Source organism: Thermobia domestica, chromosome 10 (assembly GCF_964235325.1).
Source record: "Thermobia domestica chromosome 10, izTheDome1.hap1.1, whole genome shotgun sequence".
In the NCBI taxonomy this organism is placed as follows: Eukaryota; Metazoa; Arthropoda; class Insecta; order Zygentoma; family Lepismatidae; genus Thermobia; species Thermobia domestica.
In genome coordinates this window covers 235,811,975-235,830,429 of record NC_137463.1, presented here as the reverse complement: position 1 = coordinate 235,830,429, position 18,455 = coordinate 235,811,975, and the positions used below count along the sequence as shown (strand labels likewise).

Below are 18,455 nucleotides of genomic sequence, written 5' to 3'. Positions count from 1 at the left end.
AAGTAATTAAAAATGATACAATAATTTCCTGATTACTGATTGAATCAGTCTCTTGAATTTGACTGTACTATTGTTAATATTGTCACTTCCTTGAACTATGCACATACATTGGGAAGACAGAGGGTATACCGATATCTCTAATACATTAACACTCCTTCACACTTAACTTAAATTCTGATAACATTATATTTTAAATAGCTTACATACTGTACATTTCTATTTAACACGAATAGGCTCATTTAGTGCAGCCCAAACAATACCTTGTACGTCCGTCCCAAAATTTCAGCGCTGAAGATGGATACTCAATTCCAAGCAGGAAATATCACTTATGATAAAACTAGATTATAAAGAAGCAAATATACGAAAAAATTCAACATAGTGCTTAGATGTTAATTTACATAGTAAAATCTTGTTTCTACAAATGGATTAGTTTAGTATAACATTTACATCAGCGTTAGGTAGTATAGATAGGAGCTACTGTTTCATGCGTTCATTGAAATCTCCTAAAGCTTCTTTCCCAGATAGCGTTCAAAGTTCCGTTGTAAAGACGTGAGTTACGTAAAACTGTAAAACTAACGTTGGCCCACTTTTTGGTTGAAAACGTTTAGCCCTCCTGCAGCATGAAAGCTCATTTGATTGGTTAAACGTTTAACTGTCCTGTAGGACAAACGCTAATCTGATTGATTGAAGTTTAGTTCTCCTTTAGGATGAAGGTTTTTCTTATGGTTGAATATTTAACTCTCTTGCAGGATGAAGGTTCATCTGATTGGTTAAACGTTTAGCTCTGTTGCAGGATGAAGGTTCATCTGATTGGTTGAATGTTTAACTCTTCTGTTGAATGAAGATTCATCTAATTGGTTGAATGGCTATCCTCGTGAAATTCCCGGAAACAAATTGACTTTAGTAGGAATCAAAGTTGCTCATAAAACCGTTCTACTTTTGGCACTGTAATTTTAATTGTAATACTATTCCTCAAAGAATGGTAATTACGTTTATAAAATCTTAATTTTGAAACCTCATATAGGTGTACAAGAAAATATTTTTTTACTCTCTCAAATATCCATTACTGAAGTGACTGGCTTTTCATGGTTTCTGGAAATAAGACTTAAAAGAATAAACTTGATTTTTAATCATAATAATTAGATTGACAATTTAACAAATAGTTAAGTTTTTCAAGATATAAAGTTTTATATATTGTGATTTAATATGCTTTTAAAATTAGTTTCATCTGGACCCTTAGATAACCAAAGTCACGTTCAGGATAGCACTACATGTCTAAATTATTGTTATGCTTGACATATAGTATAGGTGCGCTACACACAATACAAAATAACTGATTACAAAGATAAAGTGTTGTTATACGCTTTTTATGTTCTTTGTGTGTGTGCGAGTGTAACACCGTGTTTAATAATTATTTAACATTCTATCTAACTAGTTAATTGCGGTTTAAGGAACGAAACTATCCATTGCTCCTGAAATCAAAGATATAGGATCCTTCCACCGTCTTCTTAGGACAGAACTTTTGCCTTTGATGCCTCTCCTCACTAGTTTAGTGGATTATAGGACGTGCTTCTTGTGTACGAGGTCCTGGATTACGATTTAGGATTTCCAGTCGAAGAATATGGAACATAGCACACTGCTTCATATCTCATTTTGTAGGTCGTGTCCTATATATTGGTTCGCTGCTGACAAGGAACGTACAATAAATACAAATCAATCAGGCTTGCCTCAGAGTAGGCATGATGGTTCAGTGCTAGAGCACACATCATTGGTGGTAAGAATTCCTGGTTTGATCGCAGACTAAGTGAATTTATAGTGGTCAATATCGGGTTTTCTCGGGATCAATACCTCCCGTTTTATCTTACATTCCTTTTCCACAAATTATTTAATCTTTGTTCACTTTCATTACTGATCCGTCCCAATTAGCCTAAATTTTATAATTGTGTGACGTCATATTAGAAATTTCATTTCAATCTGCCCTCCGATGTCCAATCTCACATTTTCAGCTCCAAGGATATAGTCTTGCGATGAACGACATCGTATTTCTAACTCTATCGTTCGAGTTTGAGTTTTTATGGTTTGCGTTTATATACTACAGGTTATGAAGAACAAGATATGTTACTAATATGAGAGAAGCACGAACGTAGGTTGAACCCAGTACAGTCGACAGGTGCACGGACCATAATACAAGAACAACTTTCGCAATATAGGTAATTCCCCAATCACATTATCTCATCTCTAAGGAGAGCTGGATTACATTATTATGATACTGGCTTAGTTAACTCTTTTCTGTTTCCTTAGTTCGAATTTTTGTAGCAGTTTCAGGCCTCAAACTTGCTTCACTTCAACTGTACTGCCTCATAAATTTACCAAATCACAATTCTCTCTCTCTGTATTGAACATAAAGTTCAAGTCAGACTTCATAGAGATAATCACAAGAAGCTGTCAGCTCTGTTACGTGTACAGAGTCGAATATTTCTGTATTGCGTGAAAATGGATTTTGTAAGATATGAGATCACGTGCAAGAATTTTCTCTGGAGTACGGGTACTCCTTTCTGTCATTACCCTGCCTAATGTATCACTTCATTATTCATCTATAATCATCAACATTATTTGAGCGAGTAAATTTTAAGTTCATTGCTTTAAAATGCTAATTATTTTTTAAAAATTACGGATATCATATTAATAATGCTATTGCTTGCACCGGTGGCGCATGTTCCTGTAATCTAGCTCTTGGAGATGAAATAACATTGTGAGGAACGGTCTGTACTCTGATGCTTGACTTTGCATGATGGTTATTGCATTTACTAACTGCACCGTATTCAAGCTCCAATCGTGAACGAAGGCACTGTGGCTCAGCGGTAGAGCGCGTACCTCTTGTGCGTGGGGTCCCTTGTTCGATTACCGGCTAACATCGTATCAGTAGGTTTTCTCCGGCTACTCCCATTTCCTCCCACATTCTCGTTCCATCACTTTTTCCGCCATCATTCACTTACCTTAGCCATTGTCTCCGTTAGCCTAAAGGGCATAATCCTGGAACATTTAAACTGAATAATTTTATTTCATTTTATTTCAATCTTCCGTCGTGGTTCGGAGCCAACATTAATTGTAGATTCTTTCATTCTTAACCTCGGTGTTATTTATGGACGTAAAGCACACAATCTCAAAAGTCATAACAGAAACATTCCTGTGCAAGCAATGGTTACTGTTCTATTCAGTCATTGAAATTTCCAAAAAATCCTTCCCAGCAGAATGTTGAAAGTCTCTGTTGGATGGAATAATAATATTATTAAGAATAATAAAAAAAAGCTTAGCAAAGGTCTTTGAAATCTTTCAGTTTAACGTTTCAACGTTATGCCTGTTAGGCTAAGAGAGATTGTGATTACGTCAAGTGAATGATGATGAAAGAATTGGTAGGAAGGAAAATTTGGTAGGAAACGGGAGTACCCGGAGAAAACCCACGGACAGGATGGTGTCCATCACAAGCTTACTTGCCTTTTTTCTCACATATTACGTTAATTAAATAGCGTTGCGGTTTTATAAATTCAAAGGTTCATGGCCGCTGAAACAAAAAACTTCATCCTTTTCTTACTTACCTTCCTAAATTATGTATTATATATATTCTGTTAGGATACCCAAACGTCTCTTACTTGCATTCTTTCCGATTTGCGCTTTTTACACTGTTATCTTTATATTATCCATCAAATACTAGCCTCACCGCTCGAGTTACCTCACGACTATAAAGATAGCCTCTCCGCTTTCAGCGCACGAGACCCAGTTTATTCTAGACGGAAGGTCATGTAGTTCAAATCTCTCGTTAAACTGTAGATCCGCTTTTCATATAAGCTGTGCTCCTGAAAGTGTCGCTAAATCCCAATTCTATTAACTGTCTTCAACAGAATCGAACGTGGGACATCCTTGTTATAATGATAACATATAATCTTCATAGACAAAAAAGTGCTTCATATTATGCAATAGTCGAGAAGAAAAAATATTTACTGTAAATTTGTTAGCATACTTAACAGAACATGATTTTCTCAAATTTAGTGTAAGGAATCACCTCCCGAAGTGTGGAAATCATTTAAAATATACTGTAAAGTTCTATAGTGCGCATAGGTGCAGGTTAACCTTAGCATTACCACTCAAGCATATATAAAGACCCATGACTCACTGAGCAAATCAAAATTCGTTATGGATCCTTTATAAGGAAAAAAATAGAGTTTCAGTTGTCAAACAAGATTTACACCGTTTAGAAGAATGCTCGTTTCCTTGATATTGCTATTAAACATAATCACGTATGGAGGAAACTAGCTACTAAATATGAAAATTTAAAAAGAAAAAAGCAAATAGAAGAAAAAAATAAACTGGAACCGTTCAAAGAGGGGAAAGTAGATTGTTCCTGTCAAGGTCTGAGCACGGAGTAAACTAAAGGAAGTGTAAAGCAATCAGGTCCTTTGAAACAAGTTTCTTTTAAATTTTATTGTAATAAAGAAAGGACCTGTTTATGTACCACCCACATTTCAGCATATATTTAAATAACTGTAAATAGAAGTACAATCTTGTCCAAAAAAACCTTCACCACCCATCCTCTTTCAAGAAGTTCTGTATTCTTATTCATAGATCGAAATGAGTGACACGAATTAATAATGGCGTTGAGATTCCACACCATCTTCTTTTTAGCTCATTCATTTATATACGATGTTTTTTTTTTAATTATTATTATTATTTTGTGCTTTGAAATGGACTGGAATCTTTTAGTGATTTTACTGGGTTTTTCTTTCCCTTCAAGTCTTGTTAAATCTTCTTTGCTCTGTCAAAATGAATGGCTAAAATTTAATATTATTTAGATTACATTTAATTGTCAAATGCTAAAATTACATAAAATAAAACTTTATTTTTCAGGAAGTAAAGGTCATTTAAATATATTTTTCAGGAAGTAAAGGACATTTCAATAGATTTCTCAAGAAATAAAGGACATTTAAATAGATTTTTCAGAGAGTAAAGGAGATTTAAACAGATTTTCAAGGAGTAAAGGACATTTAAATAGATTTTCAGAAAGTAAAGGACATTTGAATTGCTTTTCCAGGACGTAAAGGACATATGAATCGAGTTTTCAGGAAGTAAAAAACATTTAAATAGATTTTTCAGGAAAAAAAGGACATTTAAATAGATTTTTTTAGGAAGCAAATGACACTCAAGTACGGTAGATTTTTCACGAAGTCAAAGACACTTAAGGGGATGATCTACCTTTTCTCGGTACAAAAAATTTTATATTGGACCTTATGGGGAGAACATGGCTACCGAATTTCCTCAGTTTCTAAGGAACTAGGTATCTCTAATGGGAAGAAAAATTTTGCAGCATTCTACAGAAGTTTATTAACGGGTTGAAATACTTAAATTGTATATTTGTCTGCTAGTTTAGCAGAAATAAATTATTAAAAAATAAATAAATTAGTTTCTTTTTATACAAATTATAATATGTCTAACTTTGGAACCAATTATGGTAGAAAGATCAACTTTTTTTGTTTTATTCCTTAAGAAGAAACGACTCTAATAGTTTTAATCACAACCATATCTGATACGCCAATTAAAAAATAGTATTTTAATATAAGTATTAAAGTACACCTGTCAAGAAGTTTGACGAGGGTAAGGCATCCGTGCCCACCCTTTTCTTTTGTTTTCGTCCCGAGAGATATGAAGGGAAGGGTCTTCACAAATCTCTTTCAGCTATGTGCACAGACCGTTTTCACAGCAGGTGTCAATGCGAATATAAACATCCTGTCCTCACGTTCAATAGCCCAAGTTCGGCCACTTTCTCTCTCCCTCTCTTTTCTCTCTCTTCCGAGGAGGTATTTCTACCCTGTAAGAAAATTATAGATATGTAGAGAAAATGGTGATCAATTATTTCTGATAGCCAGATGATAGACAAGCATTCTAAAATGCCTTCGAATTCCAAAAATGTATCGACCATAACTTTACCATCTGGTTATTTTCAGGAGGCAAAAGTTATTATTATTATTATTATTTGGAGTTAGAGTGCAAAGCCACGAAGATACAAATGGCTCCATTGGCTAAACATACACATAGCTGCCCCCATTCAGAACATCCCTTTGTGCGTTAGAAAACATGCTATAACAATGCACCCCTCGCAAAAATCTAATTCAACTCTTATTGACCTCAGTAGCGCTTACTAATAGCGTACAGGCATTTGCAAGTAGGAACAGGGATTGGCCGAATCACAGATATCTTACTGTCGTCACGGGCTGTAAAAGGTGATATATGACATTTTCACAAGAAATAATTATCGGACCTACCGTAGTCGGGTCAAGACTCCACTTAGGAACTGACAGGTGCGCTATCCAAAAATACATGTTTCAGAATCCTAAGGTACTCACGCAACAATTTTTTATAGAGGGGCTTTAGCTACGGGCATATAATTTGAAGTAGTCACCAACTACCTCTATAAAAATCATTGCGGAAGTATATCGCAGGATTCTGAAATTTCGAGTTGGTCTATACTTTTTGTCACGACTAGCTATATACCGTATATATGCTAGTCAGTGGCGGATCCAGGGGGCGATCGCCCCCTTCCCCAGAAGAGGAAACTTTCCTATTTTATATATATAAATAAAACCCATCCCAAAGTTTGGAGCTCTTAAAAGTACCTCTAAGTAGCAGTATTACAACCCACCGCCCTCCCAGAAGTCCGTCCTTGATCCGCCCCTGATGCTAGTCCTTAATACTTTACGTTGAAATGTATCATAACTCTGTCATTTGAAGGAAAAAAGGAAGGAGAGCTGTTTTGCAACATAACATGGTGTTGACATACTCAACCAAAACGACCAGAATGCTTCATTCGGGTAGGTTCAAGACGATTCTTAGTGCACGTACCGATACAACAGCTGTAAGTTCCTGGATATTGTAGAGAGTTGTCACAGGAAAACATAAGAGTAGAAGAACCCCTATTTTGAATTTGGTGGAGAAGATAATAGAGCAGAAACCTACAGCTGCAGGTCCTTCAAGAAACTCAAGAATGTAAAAGAGAAGAGACCCTAAAAGAGGCGCTTGTTTAAATGAGAAACGTCAAACTAATTTCGTGATCAAAGGTTTGCAGCGCTATCCTAGAAATGTTGGATATTACAAGTGTCAATAGTTGAGTAATTGTGTTAGAATCATGTACAGAAAAAAGTCGATAGAAGTTATTCAAAGAATTCTTGTAATTTGTCAACATTATTTTCAAAGACGTAGCCTTCAATGTGAATGCATTACTAGAAAATAAAGATTATACGGGGGGACATTCAAAAAGTTCCTGGAATATTATTGTAGCTATTTATTACCACGTACAATAGTCTATTACAGAAAAAAGTCGATAGAACATATTCAAAGAATTCTTGTAGTTTGTCAACATTATTTTCAAAGACATAGCCTTCAATGTGAATGCATTACTAGAAAATAAAGATTATACGGGGGGACATTCAAAAAGTTCTGGAATATTATTGTAGCTATTTATTACCACGTACAATAGTCTATTATAGTCTGCATATATATATATGTTTGTATGTATGTATGTGTGTGTCGTGGATGAATAGTTACGCTCATCCCTTATAATCAAGGTGTCCCTTGTTTGATTCCCGATGGAGACACAAGTGGTTCGGATCCTACGTTAAGCTGTAGGTCCCACCCATAGGACGTCATCATTCTGAAAGTATGTTCTTTTCTGCGTATCCTGCTTCTTGTTTCAACTCCCTAGGACAGTGATGATTTCAGGGGTGATTCTGAGGGGAAATTCTCCCAAGAGCTACGAAATTCACCCTCGGGTGCTTGAGATCTTCGCAGAAATTTCTGTGGAGCACGCAATTTTTAGTCGTTTTTCCCCTCTGTGCGTGATGAAATGATCTGAAATTAACACTGCTATAGGATAATTAGAGATTGGCTTACAGTGCTTAGTCTTAGCGAAGTAAACACGAGAAACCAGAAATATCACCAAAAAAACAGGGCTTTTGCTCCGCCGTTCCCCCGTAAAAATGCACGGTTTACACACAATACAGATTGGATCTAACTGGGCTATTTAGAGAACGTCTTATAGAGCATTTGGTGTGCAGTGTTGTCTGCGGACAAGGAGGCAAAACCGTGTTTTTCATTAAAAAATGGAGTATTTTAAATTTCCCTCGCCCCCTCAGGAGACGCTTCTTCAATGAGACCCTATCCTGCCTCTTTCTCCCATTCTCTAGGCCAATTAGGACTGACAGGCATTTGAATAAGTCCGTTACTTGGTTGCCTAGTAATTAGCCATCATATTGGCTGCCATATTGGATTTAGACAAATGTTCTCTCATGTTACTCTGTAAAATATGTCTTGTCGTGATGAAAGCTACCAGAAAAAGTAGGTTTCGCTTAGTCCTGAGGAAGTACGCTACATCCTAGAGTAATGCGTGCATATACGCATTTGTAACTTTGTACAATTAATCGTTAGACAACAGTGTTGCCAGGTTGTAAGGTTTCTAAGTGGCAATAAACAATGCCATATTTAAATTCATCGTCCTCAAAAACCTATACTTTGACACCAAATTATCTTTCCAAGTGCCTTGGTTAACGATCTCTCTCTTATATATATATATATATATATATATATATATATATATATATATATATACAAAGAGAGAGATTTACGTAGGGCGGCGGCCATATTGGAAAATGACGGCTACCAGGAAAACACCTCAAATTTGAAATATATTCCCAAGACATTATAAAAAAAACTTAGGGGACATTTCTTTTACGGACACCTACATATGGGGGCCAGGACTTTACATTGTCGGAATCCTGTAGGGGCACCCCTCTGCCCCCCTTCCCTTCGCAACTACTGTATGCTATAATATTTGTCCGGAAGGGGGAAAAAATTCCAAAATAACAGCGTTTTCTGATATATACTGTTCTTCCCGCGCACTCTAGAATGCATCTTGATGAACTTCCAGAGGTAACGGGGAAAAGAGGATACTTCACACCACATCGTCCAGTCTCTTAGTATGGAACCATTGAGGGACACAAACTCTATAAAGCTAAAGTATTTGGCAGCTGACAGGTAATCTGAGAAACTGGTCGAGAACCTGTTTCATTCAGACATCCACCCCCTTCTTCCTCCATTTCACCAACCCCCGCCCTTTCCGCGGCCAAGCTAAGAGTGGGGCGTGACTTACCCTCTTCAAACTTTGACAGGTGGACTTTAATACTTATATTAAAATACTGTTTTTTAATTTGCGTATCAGATATGGTTGTGATTAAAACTATTAGAGTCGTTTCTTCTCAAGGAATAAAACAAAAAAAAAAGTTGATCTTTCTACCATAATTGGTTCCAAAGTTAGACATATTATAATTTGTATAAAAAGAAACTAATTTATTTATTTTTTAATAATTTATTTCTGCTAAACTAGCAGACAAATATACAATTTAAGTATTTCAACCCGTTAATAAACTTCTATAGAATGCTGCAAAATTTTTCTTTCCCATTAGAGATACCTAGTTCCTTAGAAACTGAGGAAATTCGGTAGCCATGTTCTCCCCATAAGGTCCAATATAAAAATTTTTGTACCGAGAAAAGGTAGATCATCCCGTTAAATAGATTTTTCACGAAGTCAAGGACATTTAAACAGATATTCAGAAAGTAATTATATCTAAATAGATTTTCAGAAGATAAATGACATTTAAATAGTATTTTTCAGGAAGTAAAGGACATTTAAATAGATTTTTCAAGTAGTACATTTAAATTGTATTTTTCAGGAAGTAAAGGACATTTAAATAGATTTTTTTTAGGAAGTAAAGGACGTTTAAATATATTTTTCAGGATGTAAAGGACATTCAAATGGATTTTTCAGAAAGTAAATGACATTTAAATAGATTTTTCAGGAAGTAAAGGATATTTAAATGGATTTTTCAGCAAGTAAATGACATTTAAATATTTTTTCCAGGAGGTAAAGGACGTTTAAATAGATTTTTCAGGAAGTAAAGAACATTTAAATAGATTTTCAGAAAGTAAAGAACATTTAAATTGTGTTTTTCAGAAAGTAAAGAACATTTAAATAGATTTGAGGACGAAATCACAAAAAATCAAACAAGTGAAATTTCATTTTGTTATAAAGAAAACTGAAAAATAACTTGGCGTATAAATAATCTATCCTCATTATAAAAAGAAAATTTGATGGTGTAGATATTCAACAGATTAAATATGTTTGATTTGATTTCCAGTTTTACGTCTCTTTTGACACCGAGGCCATATGACACGTGGACCTACAGTTTAGCGTGTGATCCAAACCACTTGAGCTCCTGCTGGGAACCGAACCTGGGTATCCCACGCTAAAGACACGCGCGCTAACCGCTTAACCACGAAGGAGCTCAACGAATTAACTATCTTTGGCTGTTTTGAGATCTTAATTTCAACTTAAATTGTTAAAATTGTCTTCGTACTCTTGGAAGAATATGGTTTTGTGTTATTATTATTACTTCCACGACAAAGTCTTCGGCTTGTCTGCAAACTGTCTACACGCTGGCGACATATCTTGGCGTCAGATAAGAGGCAGAGCAGCTCGAGACAACTATTAGCCTTGATTGTGAACTATTAAGGATTAGTGTATCCCAATAGACTAAGGCGTATCGCGATGGGGACGCGGTGGCTCAGTGGTAGAGCGTTCACCTCTGGTGCTTGGGTTCCCGGGTTCGATCCCAGCTCCCGCCAAGTGAACTTTGTGGTGGACAAACATCGTGCTCGTGGGTTTTCTCGGGGTTCTCCCGTTTTCTCCCACTTTCTTCATTCCACCATTTCACTCATCTCTCATCATCACCGTCTCCTTTAGCCTAACCGGCATATCCGTGGGACGTAAAACTCAAAGATTTCATTTCATTTTTTTAAGGCGTGTCGCTTCTATAATGTAGATTAAGAATATATATATTCGCCTATCTGTTTATTCAAACTGTAACTCTTAAATGTTTTGAAGTTTGCATAGTAACGTTTCTCACTTTCTGATATGATTTTGCATTATAAGTACGATTATTATTATTATTATTATTATTATTATTATTATTATTATTATTATTATTATTATTATTATTATTATTATTAGTAGTAGTAGTAGTAGTAGTAGTAGTAGTAGTAGTAGTAGTAGTAGAGATTCATTAAATCAAATAAAATTTATTGTTATAAAATTTAACTTTTTGTTCCTTTTCCACCTGGACATATGATATGAACTGACCAATATGGGGCATGGTGGCTCAGTGGTGCAGCGTATACCTCTGATGCATGAGGTCCCTGGTTCAATCCACGGCCAAGTAAGTTTGTGGTGGACAACATCATGTCCCTGGGTTTTATCGGGGTACTACCGTTTCCATCTTTCTTCTCATTCCACCAATTCTGTCATTATCATTCACTTGCCTTAATCATCGTCTCCCTTAGCCTACAGGGCATATTCGTGGGACGTTAAACTGAAATATTTCATTTTGTGTTCAAGTTGGCCAATAGTATGAGACAATATTCCCTCAACTCAGAAACTGTCGAATCGAAATGTGATATATATATGCTAAAAACAGTTGTATCGAAACCATTTAACTAGAGTTATTAGGTTAAATTTTGCAGTAACTATGCTAATTTAACATTTTAAAGGCAATATGTGAAAATTTCTTACGAACGGAATAGAGAGCATATCACGAAAGTGTAAAGCTCATTTCCGTCAAGATTTTCTCCAGTACATGCCATTTGTTAACGTATTGAGATCGAGATTAAAATATTAAAAGTGCTGGATAGGTCAGTAAGGTGAAACGGAAGTGCATCACAAATATAAGTCGTCCTTTTAGCTATGACGCGTTGAGAAGAATTCTATAGTATCTTTCTGAATATCGTATGATGTATGCATGAGGAGGATATTACGTGAGTATCTGTAAGGGAAACAAATGCACATTGTGCAACAACAAACTATTTCCTGTAGGCTTCGTAGAATTTAGATTTTTCTTTGTGTTGTTGCACCAGTGAATTTTTATTATTATTATTACTATGTTTTTAAAGAAAAAGTAGCAATTACCTTGAAATTCTCAGTACCCAGCCAAGCTATTCGTGCACTGATTAGTTGCGCTTCAATTGTTAAGTTATTCAGTACAATATCAGCACTGGGTATTCACGTTTCGTCTTTTATATACAGTGTTGTGGGCTTCTTGCTTTTTTAAAATCGTGCCCTTGAATTAAAAGAAAAACACTGAAAAAAAAAAAAACAGCTGGATACTGAACGGAAGTTTTCTCCTTTGTTTGGCGTGTTCTTCTTGTTTTCTGTTTTTTCTTTCTTTTTTGGCTAATTTTATGCAATTCTCTCTTCTCTAAATTGGAAATGAGTGCAGAAATCAGTGTTGCTAATTTATCCACTTTTATGGCTAAATCTGCTCATTTTGACACCAACAATTAAACGTAAATTTGGCCATTAGCAAGAATTTTTGTCAATTCTGCATTTAGAGTTCCTACTATCCTACATCGTGTCCTTGGGTTTTCTAGGGGTAATCCCGTTTCCTCCCACTTTCTGATTCCAGCAAGTATGCCATCATCATTCATTTGCCTTTAACCATCCATGTCCTTTAGCCTAAAGGACATAAACGTGGGACGCTAAACTGAAAAATTTCATTTCATTACATTGCCACGCCATATCTATCTTAAACATATTAGTAGTCTTGCTTCTTGGCACGGCCTCACGGCAAATCAGGATTCTAAAAATGTCACCTTCTTACAGCAAATTTCAACGCATAATTAATTTGTGAGTAAGAATTTTGAGTGTATTTTCGCTGAAGATGTTATACTTTCAGTATTGTGCAAGATAAAATGATACCATCATTACTGCAAGAACTGGAGCGAAGGAACCAATCCAAGTAAATAGGGAGGTGTAGCGCCTTATTAATGATGCGACCCAAACCATACTGCACATGAGATAGGAAAAATGAAATGAAATCTGTAAGTTTTACAGTTAGGCTAAAAGAGACGGTGATAATGAGAGATGAGTGAAATGGTGGAATGAAGAAAGTGGGAGGAAACGGGAGAACCCCGAGAAAACCCACGAGCACGGTGTTTGTCCACCACAAAGTCCACACTGCGCGAGTTGGAATCGAACCAGGGACCCCAAGCACCGGAGGTGAACGCTCTACCACTGAGCCACCGCGCCTCCCAGTATGAGATAGGAATGAAAATATTTGACTTGAAAAATATGAAATCTTTAGTTTAACGTCCCACGGTTATCTATGCCCGTTAGGCTAAGAGAAACAGATGATTAAGGCACATAAGTGATGCTGGTATAATTGGTGGAATGAGAATGCGGAAGAAAATGGGACTACTCCGAGAAAACGCATGAACACTACAAACTTACTTAGCCAGTTATTGAACCAGGGACCCCATGCACCAGAGGTAAGCGCTCTGACTCTACCACTGAGCCACCGTGCCCCCCCTCCCCAGTATTCGATTTTAGAATACCAGGAGCTCCTTCGTGGTTAAGCAGTTAATGTACACGCTTTTGGTGTGGGAGACCCGTTTTCGATTCTCGGTGGAAGCTCATGTGGTTTGGATTCAGTAGGTCCACGTCTCATATAGCTTTGCTGCTAAAATAGACGCTAAACTCAAAACTAACTCAACTCATTGAAAATACCAGCAACAATTTTACAGTGTGATTTAGTTGTACACAGTGGCGTATTTAAGGGGCTTCCGGGCTTAAGCTCCCCCGAAATTTTACTTACTATAGTAAAGTATATGAAATATCTTGCAGAATTTTCACATTTTCAGGCAAAGCCCCCCCCTTCCAAAAGTTAACAAAGCCCTCCCCGAAAAAATCGTAAATATGCCACTGGTTGTACAGTAAAATTATGAAATATTCAGTGGCGGGTCTAGCCCGGGACTGGATGGACCTAGGTCCCCAGTTTTTTGAGTAACAAAAATAATTTAAATTATTATTTATATATATTTTTTAAAGTTTACTATAAACTCATGATCTACCTAGTCTGGGTTCTGGCTGCTCTCTCCCATCCCGTTTTTACCTTCTAGACCCGCCTCTGAAAACATTTTACTTGTTTTATTGTTAAAACCTGTTCTCAACAAATTTGGGAAGAGTCTATCCATTTTTGAACAGAATTTGAGCATCATTTAGCTATGTTTTGAAAGCATCTTTTGGCAACACTGGAAGAAAGTGCTGACAAGTCCAGTGAGGATAATCGCAAAGCAAATTCTTTATGCAAATGATCCAGTTGGCCTTTTTAAAAAAATCGTTAACAAGGAAGCAACATTAATGATTCATTCTGTATTCTTCTAAAACTGTTCTTTCATTTGCATCTGTTGTGGTGGGTATACTACGCACAATAAATGACTTATGTTCGATGAAATCATCATCATTTACCATTATCTCTAACAGTGCTTTGTAAAATACGAATTATTATTGTGAGGAATCATGACAGAATGACCTTCAAAACTTGCCAACTTTAACAGCTAGAAGTCATCGTATATTACATTAATCATTTAAAATATTGATCTGTGCCTATTCCAGGTTTTCTAGAGTAAGCTCATTATTTCTTAATGAAAGTCTTGGCACTGATTTCTTAACTGCACATAAAGTAAATGTAAATTCCACGCTGAAGTATGTAGTATTTACACTGTATAGAGGGTTCGTAATTTATAACGTATAATGAAAAGGTTGTTAGTAATAAATAATATTACAATTATGTAAAATTAGCCAGATATAACTTGAACATGCAAAATAACATTAAAATCAACGGAAGTGCATGTTCCATAAATAAGGTAATACAACAGGTATATTACAAATTACAGATTAAACCTGCATATTCACACTTATTTATCGATATACAGGGTCGTATCCAGAAGTAGTAGAACTGATTTTTTTTTTAAAGTTATTGAACATTTTGGTAAATCGACATAATACTCTTCAAAATAGGCCCCTTGGGCATTCACACACTTCTGGTAGCGAGCCTTCCAGGTCCCGAAGGCTTTCTGGAAGTCGTCCTCCGGGATGCCGTCCAGCGCCCTCGTCGTCGCCGCTTGGACCGCTTCCACCGAGTCGAAACGATATTTCTTGAGCTGCCTCTTGATACGGGGGAACAGGAAGAAGTCCGGCGGTGCCACATCAGTGCTCTAGGACGGCGGGGCAACGTGGAAACGCCAAATTTGGTCAGAAGATCCTCACAATCCACGCGCCGTAGCACGGCACGTTGTCATGGTGGAGCTTCAATATCCCCACCAGGTCTGGTCGCACGCGTGTGATCCGATTTCGCAGCCGTGTGAGCACTTCCACGTAACATCTTGCATTTACACTCTGTCCAGGAGGTACAAGCTCCTTATGGACAATGCCACGACGGTCAAAAAATGCAATCAACATCGATTTCACTTTCGATTTCGACATTCTGGCCTTCTTTTTACGGGGTGATTGTGCGGCTCATGGTATCCTCCTTGTAGGCTTGCGTAACCATGTCCTTGGTTTCGGTCGCTGATTTTCCCAGTTTGACGCAAAACTTGATGGCGTACCGCTGCTCCAAATTTCGCTTCATCGCAACTGACGTCACAACAGGAGGTCACTAACACAGTGGTCCACACTCAACCAACGCACGCAGGCGATTGCCAACGGTCGACACCTATTCCCAAGGCTCCCCTCCTTAACATTCGACCTTGCAGCCCCCCTACATTGCTCCGCGCGCGCGGGAAAAAATCAATCCTACTATTTCTCGATACGGCCCTGTATAGGCTACTTATTATGCAGGTTCTGGCAAATCATGGCAGGAGTTTCACAACCCACAACCCCCAAATTTACCATTCTTCCACCAAATTTATCATTCTTCCACCAAATTTACCTTTCTTCCTCCAAATTTATCATTCTTCCTCAAATTTATCATTCTTCTCTACCATTTTGTTCCCAAAATATACCTTTCTCGACCAATTTATCATTCTGTAGTTTTATTGTATCGTTTTCAATGAAAAATTATGTTACCCAAATATTCTCATGGTGCAACCTGGGCTCTAAACCCACCTGTTTGCACTCCTAGGCCCTGAAGTATTAGAATGATTGTACCTAAGATTTTGGAGGTAACTAATAAAACTAATAATAATAATAAGTAGAAAGATCTAGACTTTCCATGTGATTAGTAGTAACAATTGTTTGCTTTGATTGGATTTTATTTTTGTTTAAGTAATAAACTCAACAGTTAATCTTTTAACTCATATCACAGTAATACATGTTTGTTTTGGTCAGATTTTATTTTTATTTAAGTAATCATCTCAGGAGCTAATTCTTTAACTCGTATTATAATAATAAATGTTTATTTTAATCGTATTTTAGTTTTATTTAATCATCTCGCGAGCTAATCCTTTGACTCGAATTACAGTAATAAGTGTTTGGTCACAATTTACTTTTATTTAAGTAATAACCTTACGAGCTAATTCTTTAATTCATAAATGTTCATTTTAATCGTATTTTATTTTTATTTAATCATCTCGGCGAGCTAATCCTTTAACTCGCATTACAGTAATAATTGTTTGGTCACAATTTACTTTTATTTAAGTAATCATCTCATGAGCTAATTCTTTAACTCGTATTACGTATTTACTCCAGCTGCCTATCCACTTCTAATATCGCTATAAGCTTTCCCAATCTCATGCCCCAGCATCGTAAACCTTTTACCATCTTCACTTGCTTTGTCATCCTGGCTTACACATGAACGAGTTTAAATTTCCTTGTTCTTAATAATAATCACTTTCTGCATACGATAAACCATGCAGCAATATCCTTTACGCTTTGAGCAAGGCAAAAAATGAGTCAATATTACATAAATAACTGAGGAAGATACTGCACGCTGCATGCACATTTACCAAAAGGAAATGTGGTCTTACGTTTGTTGCTCAGGAGACCATGAAAAATTTCGTTTGCACCGAGAAATAACAAATTAATTGTTTTATTGGTGTAACCTTGATTAAGTAAGTACAAAAGGGGGAAAAATGTTTACTAATTGTTATTAGAATTCACTTTCTTAAATTAAAAATACAATATATAATGCGTATTAAGTGAGTAACTTCGGACAAGAAAATTCTTCAAGATCCCCAGTAGTATTATTTCATCTTCCTGCCGTACCGAGGTCATATACAGGGATGTCCGTAAACAACACAAATAAACTTCAAGAAATAGTCTCTCATATGAAAACAATAACGAGATTATAGAGCAACATGAGTGCATAAATGCGTTATTTTGGAATTATATCTCGCCAGAAATTTGGAGGAAGGTTAAATATAACTATTACGAAATTCGTGGTAAACAAAATGTAATAGCAAAGTTTACATCTTCTGAAGTAACAGTCAGGTGTTCACGCCTCTTAGTCGATAAATAATAGTGTATTATGTGTGTGTGTGTGTGTGTGTGTGTGTGGTTCCGGGTTCATTTCCAGTGAGAGTATGGGTTTCAGATTATCCTCAATAAGTTCTTGGTTTCCTTTTACGAGGAGAAGTCAAAAAGTAAAGGGACTTTTGAGAAAAGGTACATTTATTCCAATGATAGAAAACTGAAACATACATTATTTCTCGTACACAATCTTCCTGTACTTCAACGCACTTTTCCCAACATTTCACTGGATTTTTGATTCGGTCGGAGAAACAGTATTTCGGTTGCACCTGTAACCAATTTTGCAACGCATCATTGACTAGTTGATGGTTGACGTTTAAAGTTCTTAACTTCTGGTGATGATGAGTGTTTCCAAACCATGCTCACAGCCTTACTTTCTGGTTCGTGATGATGTCCTCAGTCGCTGACGTCGATGGCGTCGATTTTTACTTCTCCTCATATATAGCATCGGTGCCTGAATAGAATATGAAACTTCAATCAATTAAACCATATCTAAAAAATGATTATGAAATAGATTTGTCAGTTACTAGTACAAAATAATTATACTTAAGTGACTGAGATATATTAACCAAGAAAGAACTCTGCTAAAATATTGCAAAATTTTAACTGAATATTTTATCCTTGTTCTTGGTAGAAACAAATTTTCAAGAAATAGCTTTTATAAAAGCTGAATCGAATCCTCAGTTGTTAAGAAGGAAACGAGCGTCAAAATAAAAATCAAAGTTTACGTGGAATTTATTTCCTTTCTCCGTCATAAGGGTGTTTCCAAGCCTTTCTGCACGATTGGTGTACTTATTTTTTTTTCTTCCATATTAAAAACGTTTACAAGACTTTGTGTGATTGGGAAACTTACTTTTTCTTTCTTTTAAAAACATTTCTAAGCCTTCATGTAGAATTGGGAAACTTTTTTTTCCTCCATCTTAGAAATATTTCCAAGCTTTCTTGCACGGTTAATGAACTTATTTCATCCCTTCATCTCAAGAACGTTTCAAAGCTTTCCTGTAGGATTGGGTAATATTTCTTTTATCCACCTTGGAACGCTTCCAAGGATTCGCAG

The 18,455-nt window shown here is 36.3% G+C and overlaps 1 protein-coding gene and 1 long non-coding RNA gene across 2 annotated transcripts in view; one reads left to right on the top strand and one right to left on the bottom strand.

Annotated features, from left to right (window-relative positions):
* The window catches only part of LOC145663101 (uncharacterized), a 156,014-nt gene that overhangs the window by 22,422 nt on the left and 115,137 nt on the right, over positions 1–18,455 (top strand). The gene's annotated exons all lie outside the window — the stretch shown is intronic.
* Positions 17,468–18,455, bottom strand: part of LOC145663104 (uncharacterized) — a 645,511-nt gene continuing 644,523 nt past the window's right edge. Inside the window, exon 3 of the long non-coding RNA XR_014127153.1 lies at positions 17,468–17,852. This is a non-coding gene — a long non-coding RNA (uncharacterized LOC145663104). The remainder of the gene's footprint in view (positions 17,853–18,455) is intronic.